We start from the raw sequence: 12412 nt of genomic DNA, 5'->3' as shown, positions 1-12412 counted from the left end.
CTCACGTAGGAGACAACGGGCTTTGTGACCTCTGAACCCGGAACAATAACAAACAAAACAAAAGACAGCTGAGGCCCCGCACTTCTGGGAGGCTACGCTAAACTAGCTTAACAAACAATAATCCTGCGCATGACGGTATGCTTCGTAATTAACGGACAGTGCATAGAGTCCAAATCTATATAATTAACACAATGACAACAACAAACTCACAAGAACCAGTCACATATATTCATAACAAAGCAACAAATCAATCCAGCAGACCTGCAGCAACACGCATTCTGCTACACACTCAAGGGCCATTCAGATATTAGATGTAAAAAAACAAACGCAGTTGACTTACCAAATGCTGTTTGCTGACAAAGAGCACGGTTAAATCCCAACTCACAAATCCGTTTCTCCTCCTTCAGCCATTGAGTGTTAAAAAAACAAAGCTAGGTAAAATGCAAAAAATGTCATAATTTCTTCCATATCTTTCAATTTTAAACTCTTACTACTCCGACTAAGGCTCTGCTTAAGTTTCATTTTCCAATAGTCATGTGCTCGCCTACTGACCAATCACAGCGCACGCTGCACCTGGAAACTGAGCTGCACATAATGCTGACGTACTTGTAGGCCAGCTAGCAGGCTCTGACACGTCAAAGAATACGCCCAACATGTCAAACTAAAGATCTGATTGGTTGAACACTATGACAATCAACAATATCGTCCCCATTCACTTAAACTGCACATGGATGCACTTGTGAGTCTGCAGGCCTCGGGCCTCTCTTCTTACCTAGAGACACAGAGGTGAGATCTGATTGGATAAAAGCTCTACTTAAAACAAGCTGCTGGAAGCAGAGCAACTGAGGAAGACAGTAGCTGTGCAATGAGATAATAAGATAGTGGGAAAAATATTTTTATAAATTATAATACATGTAATGTATTTAAGAACAATTATTAAATTATAGAATAGCTTTAACTTTGTGATTGTGTTTAGGCCAGCAGAGAAGGCCTTGCAGGCCCTGACGGCCCACCACTGAGTTTGTTTATTGCTCATACTGTGTGTATGCCTTAAATGTGGCCTGCCAGGAGATACAGTACAATAAATCAACAGTCAGCATTTATGTTTTATTTCCTCCGTATATGCACGGTCAATGGTCCCTTCAAATGACAATGAATAGGTAAGGAGGATTGACTTTGCAAATGACTTCAGAAGAGCAGGATCTATACTTCATGAAATCATGGGGAAATACATGTGCATATACAGTATGTGAACGAGTTCATCATGTTAATGTTGTTTTTTTTCTACCTTCCATCTTTCTCTGCATCCATTCTCTTTGTCTCTAGATCTCTCTCTTCTCCATCCTCCTCACATTCAGCTGTGAGCTTTCCTCACGCCCCCTTTCGCAATCTCCATTATGACCAACTCCTCCCTCCCTCCATCTCCTCTCCAAGTAACCTCCATTTTCTCAGGCGTCACCTTTGGCATGTCTTGCAGAAAATTAATTTGATTGGGCAGAGTGCTTGCCAGTCAATATTTCCAGCCAGAGAGGGAGAGAGAGAGGGATTGTGGGTAAGTCTCCAGAGAGGTGCTGGGCATCTGTCCAGATATTCCTCATTGCCTCCCACTCGTGCATTACTAAACATAAACCATGGAGTATTAGGTCTACAGGATAACATATAGCTCTGGATAATGTTATCTGCACCATTTTCAATGGGTGCCTCTGGACTGTTGTGTGTAGAATTTATTGCAAATTATGTTTCAGACATTTCATTTGTATTGGGTCTGACATCCACACAGTAAAAAACATTCATAAAATGCATATAATAATTTGAGCTGTAACATTATCATTATATAGTATCATAATACTAATTAAAAATAGGGCCACAAGCAGCCATTCCAGGTTCAAGCCCTTCTGTACTGAACTGGTTTCAGGTTTTACAAAGTCGCTTCAGCTGGTTTTATTATATCCGAAGGACTGAGAGCATTCACACACTTGTTTCATCATTTCAACGGATCCAGCATTTCAATAATTGCACATAATGGGGTCATGTTTTAACAGCTTTATTAAAAATATTTACCAAGTTTGGTAATGTTTTGACAAAGTATCATTGATTTATGGCCAAATTTACACCAGGTCCATGTACATGTTTGGACCTGGTAGTGCCCCCTGTTGATTTCAAAATAGTATTTTCAAAACCATTTATTAACCATTATTATTCTGTGAGTTTTTTAATGATTGGACCAAAACATTCTGATTTACAGACAGACTTTTGTTCTGCTACGTCATTTCTTTTTTTTTTCATTTGTAGCACCCCCTAGTGCTCGATTTGAATGAAACGTTCAGCTAAGGCTTTAGGCACTGATGGAGTATGTTTCCTGCATGTTTCATGATGAATGAACCAAATAGTGTGGAGTTAGTTCTATTGAGCTGCTGAGCCACGCCCTTCAAACATCATTGGTCAATATCTTCCAAACGCAATGAGATATCAACAAGCTTTTTGCAGCTCTTTATTTGCTTGGTGCATTAATGATTCACATACAATTTAGTAGTCATCATGCAATACATGTCATGTCAGTCAGGGGTACGGTGTGAGGGGCGTAGCCTTTCTAGAATTACATTTGGGGCCTTTATTACAGCGCCACCATGTGGCCGATTGGAGGCATATTTCTTGGGAAGTGCTGGCTCATCATTTCCAGTGAGTCAGTCAGATCGTCATTTTAAAATAGTTTAGGGACAAACACATAACTTGATACAAAGTTGGAAGCACAGTATTTTCTAAAATATCACTGTATCCTGGGGCATTTATATTTCCTTTTCATTGGAACTAAAGGGGTCCAGACCAAGGTGCATTGAAGTATGTGGACAGGGGTGTCCACCTATAATCTATAATAATATCTATAATATATGTTACAACTAACTGTGATACTTTTTGTTATTAGTCGATAACAGTGATTCCTACACATACCAGTGGTATAAAAGACCAAACAATTGCACTCCAACTGGCCCAATGTCATTTAATTTTGCTTTATTACAGACAGCAGTTATTTATTACAAAAACAAATCACATTTCAATGAAGTAGAAATGTGGGTGGATGTGGCGTCTGATAGCATGAACTGATAATGTTAGCGTTGGCTAAACATAGTCGGATCCAGACTCCTCAGTCGTTGTTATAGCAGAAGAATAAGTGGAATTTTGAAATGACTACAAGGTTGAAGAGGCACGCTGGCCCTGAGAGCTTAGAGTCAGATGGATCTTTAAATACTGAAGAGGAGTCGGCAGTTCAGACACCGAGCGGCGGCACTCCTAGAAAGAAGAAAATGAAAAGTCATTAAAAGGATGCAATCAATCAATCGATCAATTTGGGATTTACCGTCACAGCACCATAGGAACAGCCGAGGCTGTATGAAGGCCAGGTGGCTCTTTCATCGTTACAGTGTTGGTATCTGCAGTGGGAAGCGGTACTTGGTCAATTTGGTTGGGACATAGTTGTACATGGTCTGAAACATTTGGGAAGCTCTGATCCATAAGATGGGAGAGAAGGAAGTGAGTGAAGGAGTAAGAGACAGAGGCAGAATGAGAAAAGGACAGATGGGATGGAAGGAAAGAGATACACAGGAAGGACGTTCAAATATTGGGAGAAAGGAAAAACAGGGTGATGGAAATATCACACCATGAAGGAGTGAGTGAAATATTTTAAAATAATTTCTATTCTTATAAGAACATATTGTAAACACGGTAAAATTCCGTGGGAAAAGGAGAGCGATGGATACATATAATAAAGGAAGAAAAGGAGGTAAAAGGTCTTCCAGGGAGGAAAACGGAGAAGAATGGTGGAGATACTGTCGGCCAGCAAGAAATTGAGGTGCGAGGAAAAGAAGAGGAGCAAGGGAGACAGAAGGAGAGGAGATGAATGAGGTGAGATGTGAGTGCTGATGTTAGAGGAATGGCTCGTACTGACATCGGACTTTACTACATACCCCCTCCTCCCTCCTTCCCAGTGTTAGTGTGTTACTCCCCATGGCCCAGTGGTGACATGGCATTTAATAGACTCCCCGCTGTGAAACAAACTACCTCAATTAATTCCTCCGACTCGGCCCTGGCCTTTCTCTCACTCTCACACCCTCGGGTGTGTGTGAGTGTGTGATTTAAGCCATCTTTGGTCCAGTCTTTTTGTCTCCCCACTGGCTGTATAAGCTGCATTAAAGGACAGAAGCAGCGCTGCCTGCTCCAACATGATCTACTTTTATTCATTATCTCATTGGCTTCCATTTTAATCGATAAATTCACCCCCCATGGTCTTTTTTATGAAACCATTTCTCCACACTCTTTCTCTCTGCCACCTGAAGTATCCGCTCCATGTTACGTGTCTGTGTGTGTGTGTGTGTCTGTGTGTGTGTGTGTGTGTGTGTGTGTGTGTGTGTGTGTGTGTGTGTGTGTGTGTGTCAGGTCAGTGTTTTTACTGCGACTACCACTGTGGTGGTGTTTCATTACAGAGAACTATGAGAGCAATCGCCTCCTGGTTTCCATATCAGAAAACAGAGCAGCAGACCAGGCCAGATGTGGACAGAGGCCAGGCCACACTTTAGCACGCACTGATAGCACAATGCTATCACACCCACAGTGATGTGAAGACTCGGGAAGTAAACAGCTGTTTTTTTGCTGAGTGAGTTAAGAGGTTGTAGTTGTGTTACAATTAAATATAAAATGTATGAAAATTCAGCAAAAAAATCAATTATTGCCCATGAGAATATGTTAACGAAGATATGAAAGTATTAAGTGTCAGTAACTTGGAAACCTCATGGTGTTTTATTGTGGCTTTCCAGAAAGTGTGTTTTTCTTTTTATTATTATCATTTTATATTTATAAAGACACAATTAATTTGAAATATTGAAATAATGTTTTATGAAAAAATATTGAATCCTTCTTTAATTACCATTGTTATTTCCTCATTATAGTTAGTTATTGTAAATTAGAAGTACATTTTAGAAGCAGCATGACTTTGATGTTGTTTTTTTTGTTAAAAAAAGTCAAAGAAAATGCACATGTACACATGAATAAAACTCACTCTCGGCTGAGTACGTTGAGAGAAAATAAGTGCACTTCTCCTGAAGCCATGTGACTCCAATCTCTGAATGTAAGAGACCAGAGGATCAGGCTGGGATGTTGAACCCAGCTATGGAATGAATGTACTGTATGTGAAAGTAATATCTGTGAATTAAAAGGACCATTTAAGAGCAAAGACATTCTCACTTCAAACTCGTCAAAAAACATCGCTTGGTCATTGGCCCTAGGCTTAAACTATGAAGTTCCTCTCTAGTGTCTTTTCAAAATAAACTTCCGATGTGGGTTTACTAAGTTTTTAGGTTTATTTACACAATAAAACTACTTGGTTAGGTAAAGGTTGTGGTTTGGCTTAAAATAAACACACATATTACGTACCTTCCATACGTGGCTTTAGCTAAGTCTGTACGTTACATCACAAAAGTAAAGTGAAATAAGCCACACGGGACTTGAACTGTCGTCTCCTGGTGAACGTCTTTGTCTCTGTTTGACCCTTACATCCACCTCAATCTCCTGTCTACTTTCTCGCTCTTTGTACTTCGTCAGTTACTCTGAGCATCCCAGTACATTTTTAATAATACTGAGGTTGAATGCTCAATGTCCCTCTGTGCAACACCAATATACGAAGAATGTTTTTAACAGGCTGCATAAGTCTGTGGTTTTTGAGGGCATGTGATTTACCCAATTTATTAGATTGCTATATTATACTTTTAGTTTATTTTCCTTCATGATATGATGGACTAAATGCAGTTTTTTTTACATGTAATAAATATTTGTGTCTGAAACAACTCCTCAAAATAACTTTAGACATTTATTCTTAAATATTTAGCTTTCAAAAAATACCATGAGCTATTTGTGTAAAACTTGAACGCCCTCTCATGATGTAAAAAAAATAATGAAAAGAAAGACATTCCTAGAATTAGCCGAACCATGACTTTAAAAGTAGCTATGGCCCAGAAGAAGACCCCAGACAACTTTATGTCTTTAAATCTCCTGTTTCATTTTCCTCATGGAGGAAATGAACAAAAACAAAGAAAAGAAAAACGACATGAGTATTCATTTTGAACCTGTAAGCTTTATAAGAGTGTAATGATATGAATATTCTGTTATGTCATGAAATGAAGCTAACTGACTGCTGATGTCAACATGTTTGCTAGCTTTGCTTCAGCCAACAACACGTTTCCATGTGACTACTAGGGATCTGCTTCCTGCTCTCGTCTGCTCCACACTGATGATACAGGTTTGCCCATCTCTCCCTCCACCCCTCAGCCTCCTCCTGCTCTGCTTTATCTATTATGCTGCATTAAATCATATCTGCCTTGCGCATTAGGTATATTCCATATCACAATGATTTGGGCCTGCTGCGCACTGTTGCAGCGGTTGGCCTGAGGGAAGTGTACATAAGGTGATGGTGGGGATATCTAATGGTGCAGAATACAAAGAATTATAGTTACTGAATACAATATCATTTTAGATTCCTTTTACTTTTGGCACCCAGACTATTTGACTGCCAGTTTGAAGTGTTTACCTCACGGTTATTGTGCACAATTCACATTCAGAGAAAAATCAATAAGTATGAGTATAAGGAGAAAGTGTCAAACAATGAACTAGAAGCTGGTAAAGAACTCGCTGACAGTTTAACTATTCTTCTAGCCACGTCTCCATATATTCCCTCAGCATGGCTGATGTGTAGACTGCTGCAGCTGGAAATCAGGCAGGTCCAGTTGGGCTGACTGGCAGTATTTCTCCTGCTCTCTCCATGCAGTGATGGCTTCATTAAGGGAAAACTGCCTGTCAGTGCTAGCCTCCGGCGCAAAGCGCTAATCACACAGCTGACCTTGGCTTGATCCTGGACAGTGGACCACTCGCCACTGAGATGATGTTTGTGTGTGTATGTGTGTGTGTGTGTGTGTGTGTGTGTGTGTGTGTGTCGTGGGGTGTGCTGTAGGAGAGGCTTTGCTGGCATGTGTGTTGGCACCGAGATGAATATATGTGGGATGAGAAGGCTGTTGGAGTCAGGGAGCTTTCATGTGTTAGTGTGAGACCGATAGATGGACAACATACCGTAATACCTCTGTATACTGATGTCAGGAGGAAATGTTCTATTCTAATGTGTTTGTCCATGAATTCCTCTACATATACTGTATATTAAACATGTTCTGTACATTATGACATTTTCTTAACAGGTATCCTCTTTCACTCTTTATCCCAGTCTCTAATTGTAATATGGCACATATGCACACGATTAATAATGAATAATTAGTGTGCTGAAAACATTTGTTCATCACAATATCACATCTTCTGTTGGTGTGTTTTGAATTTTCCCTGAGGCTGTATAGTATGATGCAGTGAAATGCTTAAACCAATATGTTTTTTCTATGGCGAACAGCAATAATCTGTAGGATTTTATTGGTCATAATATGCACATTTCTTCATATTTAACAGCCTGTGAACACCTTTGTATGAAGTCTTCTGTGGCTGTGGAGCAGAGCATGTGAGCGGAGAGCTAGCAAGCTGAGAGCACGGGCGGGAGGATGTTGGATGGAGGGCAGAGAGGATCGCCTTATCTCCAGCTCCATCCCGCTCTAATTGCACCTCGTTACCTACAGCTCACACGAGTTTGAAGCATGTCCCTGCCCATCCCAGAATGCATCCGTGGATTGTTTCCAACTCGTGTGATCCAAACATTCCCAATAACGCCAAAGCGTTGTAAAGTCCAAAAGACAAAATTGATTGAGGAAAATAGGTGGAATCATTAACAAAATACCGGTCCTGTCTCCTAAAAATGACGTTCCCCCAAAACTAAAATGCATTCTCAATTACGTTTGACCATAAATGTATTTTCTCCCTGATTACGTTTGTGTTTGACGTATTTCAAATACGTTTCTCATCAACATATCTTTGCCATACTCTAGTCTTTATTATGTTTCTGTGATCTGCCTCGCCTCTAACCCCGCCACCCACAAATTGTTGCCCCGCGGCCTGTTCCGAGGGCTGACAGACCTGACGGTGGGGTGCCTCACGGCGGGGGCGGCTGGAGACCTCGCGTCCGGCGCCAACGGGTGAGCGCCCGCCACTCGGAACCATAAAACCAAGTCCCGGATTTCACCCGGGGGACATTCTGGAGGTATTGTGGCCGGGTGATGTGCCTCGTTGCTGGGGAGGTATGAGCCGAGAGTGGCGGGGTGTTATGGAGGTATATTTTATTTATTTAGATCCATCTAACCCTAACCATAACTTCCACTAGGAAGCCATGTCCCCACCCAAACCTAACCCTTAAGAGAGTCACGGTTACTCTCGGATTTTACACGTGGGCCTTTGTGGAGGTATTGTAGCCGTGTAATGTTCCTCGTTGCTCGGCCTGGATGAGCACGTTTCTGCTGGAGACAGGCGGGGTGTTGTGGTAGTATTCTGACCGCGTAATAGGGAGAAGGAGAGGCGGTGGTGGAGAGGGAAAACAATGTTAAAGTGTTAAAATATTGATTAGAAACATATTTGTAATAAGTCAATGTAATAAGTCAAACACAAACGTAATCAGGGAGAAAATACGTTTTTGGTCAAACGTAATTGAGAATGCATTTTAGTTTTGGGGGAACGTAATTTTTAGGTGACAGGGTTGCAAAATACACATGTTTTTATCCAACGACATATTGTGCTTCAATTCAACTGATTTTGAGATATAAATTAAATCAAATCTGCTAATAGCCAGTTGTAGTTGACATGAGTGCATGTTTGCACTGTTAGCACTGCTAGCCCTATTAGCTGCTAGCCCCCAGCTCAGCCGTCTCCATGTTGACAGCCATGCGATAGATATGTTCTGAAGTTCACTGTGAGCACCTTTAAACTGATGGTAGGAACTGGGACAGCCTAAACCAGCACTAGTGAAGAATTTGTGCAAAAATGTCCCTTGCTTCAAAGGTATACAGCTGGAATTTATTTTCAAAAGATATCTTGTAGTAGGAGCAAGCAAACACACACACACACACATCCACAACATGGCTGCTGGTGCCTCATCAGGCTCAGTTCAAAGAGGAGTACGTGTAATCACCGAGAGAGAGATACCTTAACACACAGCAGCCTCAAATGAATAGCTTCAATCCTCGCTCCTCCACTTGAAGTCGAGTAGCATTTCCATTTTAAAATTGCTTCCCGTCCTTTTGTGAATGAATCGAATTACACTGGAAAGCGCTGATTGATCCTTTCTGAACACAATGGTTCTCGTGGTGTAGACCTGGCCTCCTCTTTCTCCAGCGCCTATTGAAGCCAGTCAGTGTACCCATTAGAGTAGTTTCACACAGGTTGAATGGGAGGAGGAGAGTGTAAATAAGTGAAGGTATGTGTGTGTGTGTGTTTGTATGTGTTTTTGTCTGCTGTTGTTTGCTCACTAAAGCACCTCGACTTTTACTTTTAGGAAAGGAAACGTACACTTACACCTACCCAGTAGAAGTTTCTGTGTTCTGTTCTTCCTCTGTGACGTGAATCTCTTTTATCATTGCAAGAGAAGCATTTTCTTTTCTAAAAAGAAAAAGAAAAAACGTATTCCATTTGGCTTTAATGGATTTTACAGCCTTTAATACGAAAGAAGCTGACATTGAGTGAAGAGCTAGGCATGGTCATGACACACTGGAGGTTAAATAGTCACCCAGCCAAGAGGCTGTTTGAGAATGGCATATTGAACACACAGCCAAGTTCACTCTGGCCAAATCACAGCTGACCACACTCTCAAACACCCGGTCGACCTCTCATGAACACCTCCCATCACACTGAGAGAATCAGAATGTCATTTGTCAGCACACCCTTATTGATAAAAATGACTGAGGAAAAACAACTACAGTGATCTCTCTCTTCTTATGTAGACAAACACTCTTACACACTCAAACACACACACACACACACACACACACACACACACACACACACACACATACGGGTCAAAGGTACAGTTGTATGGCTTTATTGAATGTGTTAATCGATTTTACTGCAGATGTATGTGAAATAAATAATCATACCTCCATCTAGTCATAAAATGACTTTCACACACACACAGTGTCTTGTAGGCAGGTGGGAGTAGAAACAAAAAGGACTAATGGTTTGGATCATAAACATTTAATGGAAGCCAGTGTGTAATCTGGAATGGGGGGAGCTCATGCAGGTGTGTGTCAGAGAGAGATTGTGCCTGTGGCTGACTCAGGACACAGTGTGTGAGCTGGCTTGTTGGGCTGTGCTTCTCTACATGTGTGTGCTTCATTGGGAATGGATAGAAAGAGATGTCCAGAGTGAAACTGAGGTGATTCAAATGTAATATTTGGTATGAGAAACCAGTTGTCATCACGGGATTCACTGGAAGGGAGGGGTGGACGTGTGTAAAAGCCGGCAGTAACAGGAATGAAAAGGTGGAGCTAAATAAAACTAATGAGCTGTGTAGCAGCAGCTAATGATGCCGTCAACCTCGTCACAATCTAACAGAAGTTCATCTGCAACATTTCAGTGCACCACAGACATCCATCAGCCTCCAGACCAACTCATACTGACCTCCAGCTGCTGACAGAAAGCAGCTCAAACTTAAATGCTTATATAGAGCAGCAAATGAAATGAGGTGCTATATGCCAGTGGGATTCAACTCAAATTCACCATTTTCTCATTAAAGGTCCGGATCATCACAACAATGTCTAACTTGCACTATGATTTAGTCCCATAAATATTGAAGTATTAAACGTCTGTATGTAGTCAACAACTGACAAATCAACACTTCAAGTAAAATAAGGGATGCATTAAAGATTACATAACAGAAAGCTTTTGAAAAATGTGCATCTTAAAATGAACTACATCATTTTAGAGAAATGAATTTCACTGAATTGTCCTGCAGCTTTAGATTCAGTTCACTCAGGTGTGAAGTGATGTCACCCAAAAACACCACAATATTATATTATTCTCATCATCTAACAAGATAAATGAGTGAGCAGGGACTTTCTCTGTGGTTATTAAAGCACTTGTTGCTCTACTCCTCTCTGTTAACATCACTGTGGTCAGTGAATCCATGTGTTCTGATTCTGATCATATTGGGCTCATATGTTGTTTATTATCTGTGACTTCATTTCAGATGTGAGAGGGTACGTTGTGCTTTGTCTCTGCCCATTAACGGTCTCTGAACATGTGAGACATACTAGTTTTAAACGGTCTGTGGGAAGAATTAACATGTAAGAGTCTTAATGTGAAATAACTTCTGACTCACGTAATTCTCCTGCTCTTCCTTCTCTTTCCTCGTCTCTCCCTCGTGTGTGTACGTCTCACTTGAGTCGGGAAACTTGGCGGAATACACATATTTGATTGGCTGAGCTGCATCACGTGATGTGATTTAATACGCATGTAATTTGTTGGTGTGTTTCCTGCACCGCTGAACGAGTGTCGTAAAGGCTGGAAATGCTGCACCGCTTAAAATAGAAGTGCTCCGTCAGAATTTGAAAATTCTCAATTATCTCTCAGTTTTAGGTCCAGGGTCCAGATACAATGGTGTCTGGGTCCGGATCCGGACTGTGGTCCGCCTATTAGTGACCCCTGCTATATGCATTGACAATAAAAAGCTTAAACATGACATTCTTAATTAAGCATACTTTTTTATTTGAAATATTTTTTTTTAACATTCCTATAATATCCTGTGATTTTTAATATATATCAAGGTCTAATGTCACTATAATGAAATAAAATATCCGCATAGTAAGTAATGATATTAGTGTGTTACGATTGTATTTATGCCACGTGACTTTATCCAACTTGATCTCAGTTTACAGTAGCTGTTCTGTAGCAGCTCAATACTCGCCCAATTACATTTTGATCTTGTAATATCAGAACAATATTATGGGGACTGTCTGTGCATCAGTGGTGAATTCACATATCAGCATATGTGAAAATATGAATTTCACACATGCTAGTTTGTAAGAGATGCGTGTCGATTAAAAATAGTTTAATAGACACTCATGATTCAAAGATAACAGGCAAGTGGAGAAAAAATAGAATCCTACATCAGTTCTGCATTGTTACTTTTCATGTACTCTTTTATCTTTTCAGATTGCTAAGTGACATTTTCAATAATAATCCTATTGAAAAGAAAGAACAGTAAATACTTTCAATTTAACAAAGCAATGAAAAGTGTCAAAACACATTTTACACTTGATTATTGCCAACTGCACGAGGATGACTTACACAAGGTTATATATTACACTGTATAAGTGCAATGCACAATACATGTATTATATTATGCTATAGTTTGTCATTCAAACCACTAAAGCTAGAAAACTGCTGCTTAAGAGCATTTGTAGTAATGTGTGTGTGTGTGTGTGTGTGTGTGTGTGTGTGTGTGTGTGTGTGT

This window comes from Anarrhichthys ocellatus, unplaced genomic scaffold (genome assembly GCF_004355925.1).
Source record: "Anarrhichthys ocellatus isolate YVR2014 unplaced genomic scaffold, GSC_Weel_1.0 scaffold76, whole genome shotgun sequence".
NCBI classification, from domain to species: domain Eukaryota; kingdom Metazoa; phylum Chordata; class Actinopteri; order Perciformes; family Anarhichadidae; genus Anarrhichthys; species Anarrhichthys ocellatus.
Note: the sequence above shows the minus strand (reverse complement) of the source record.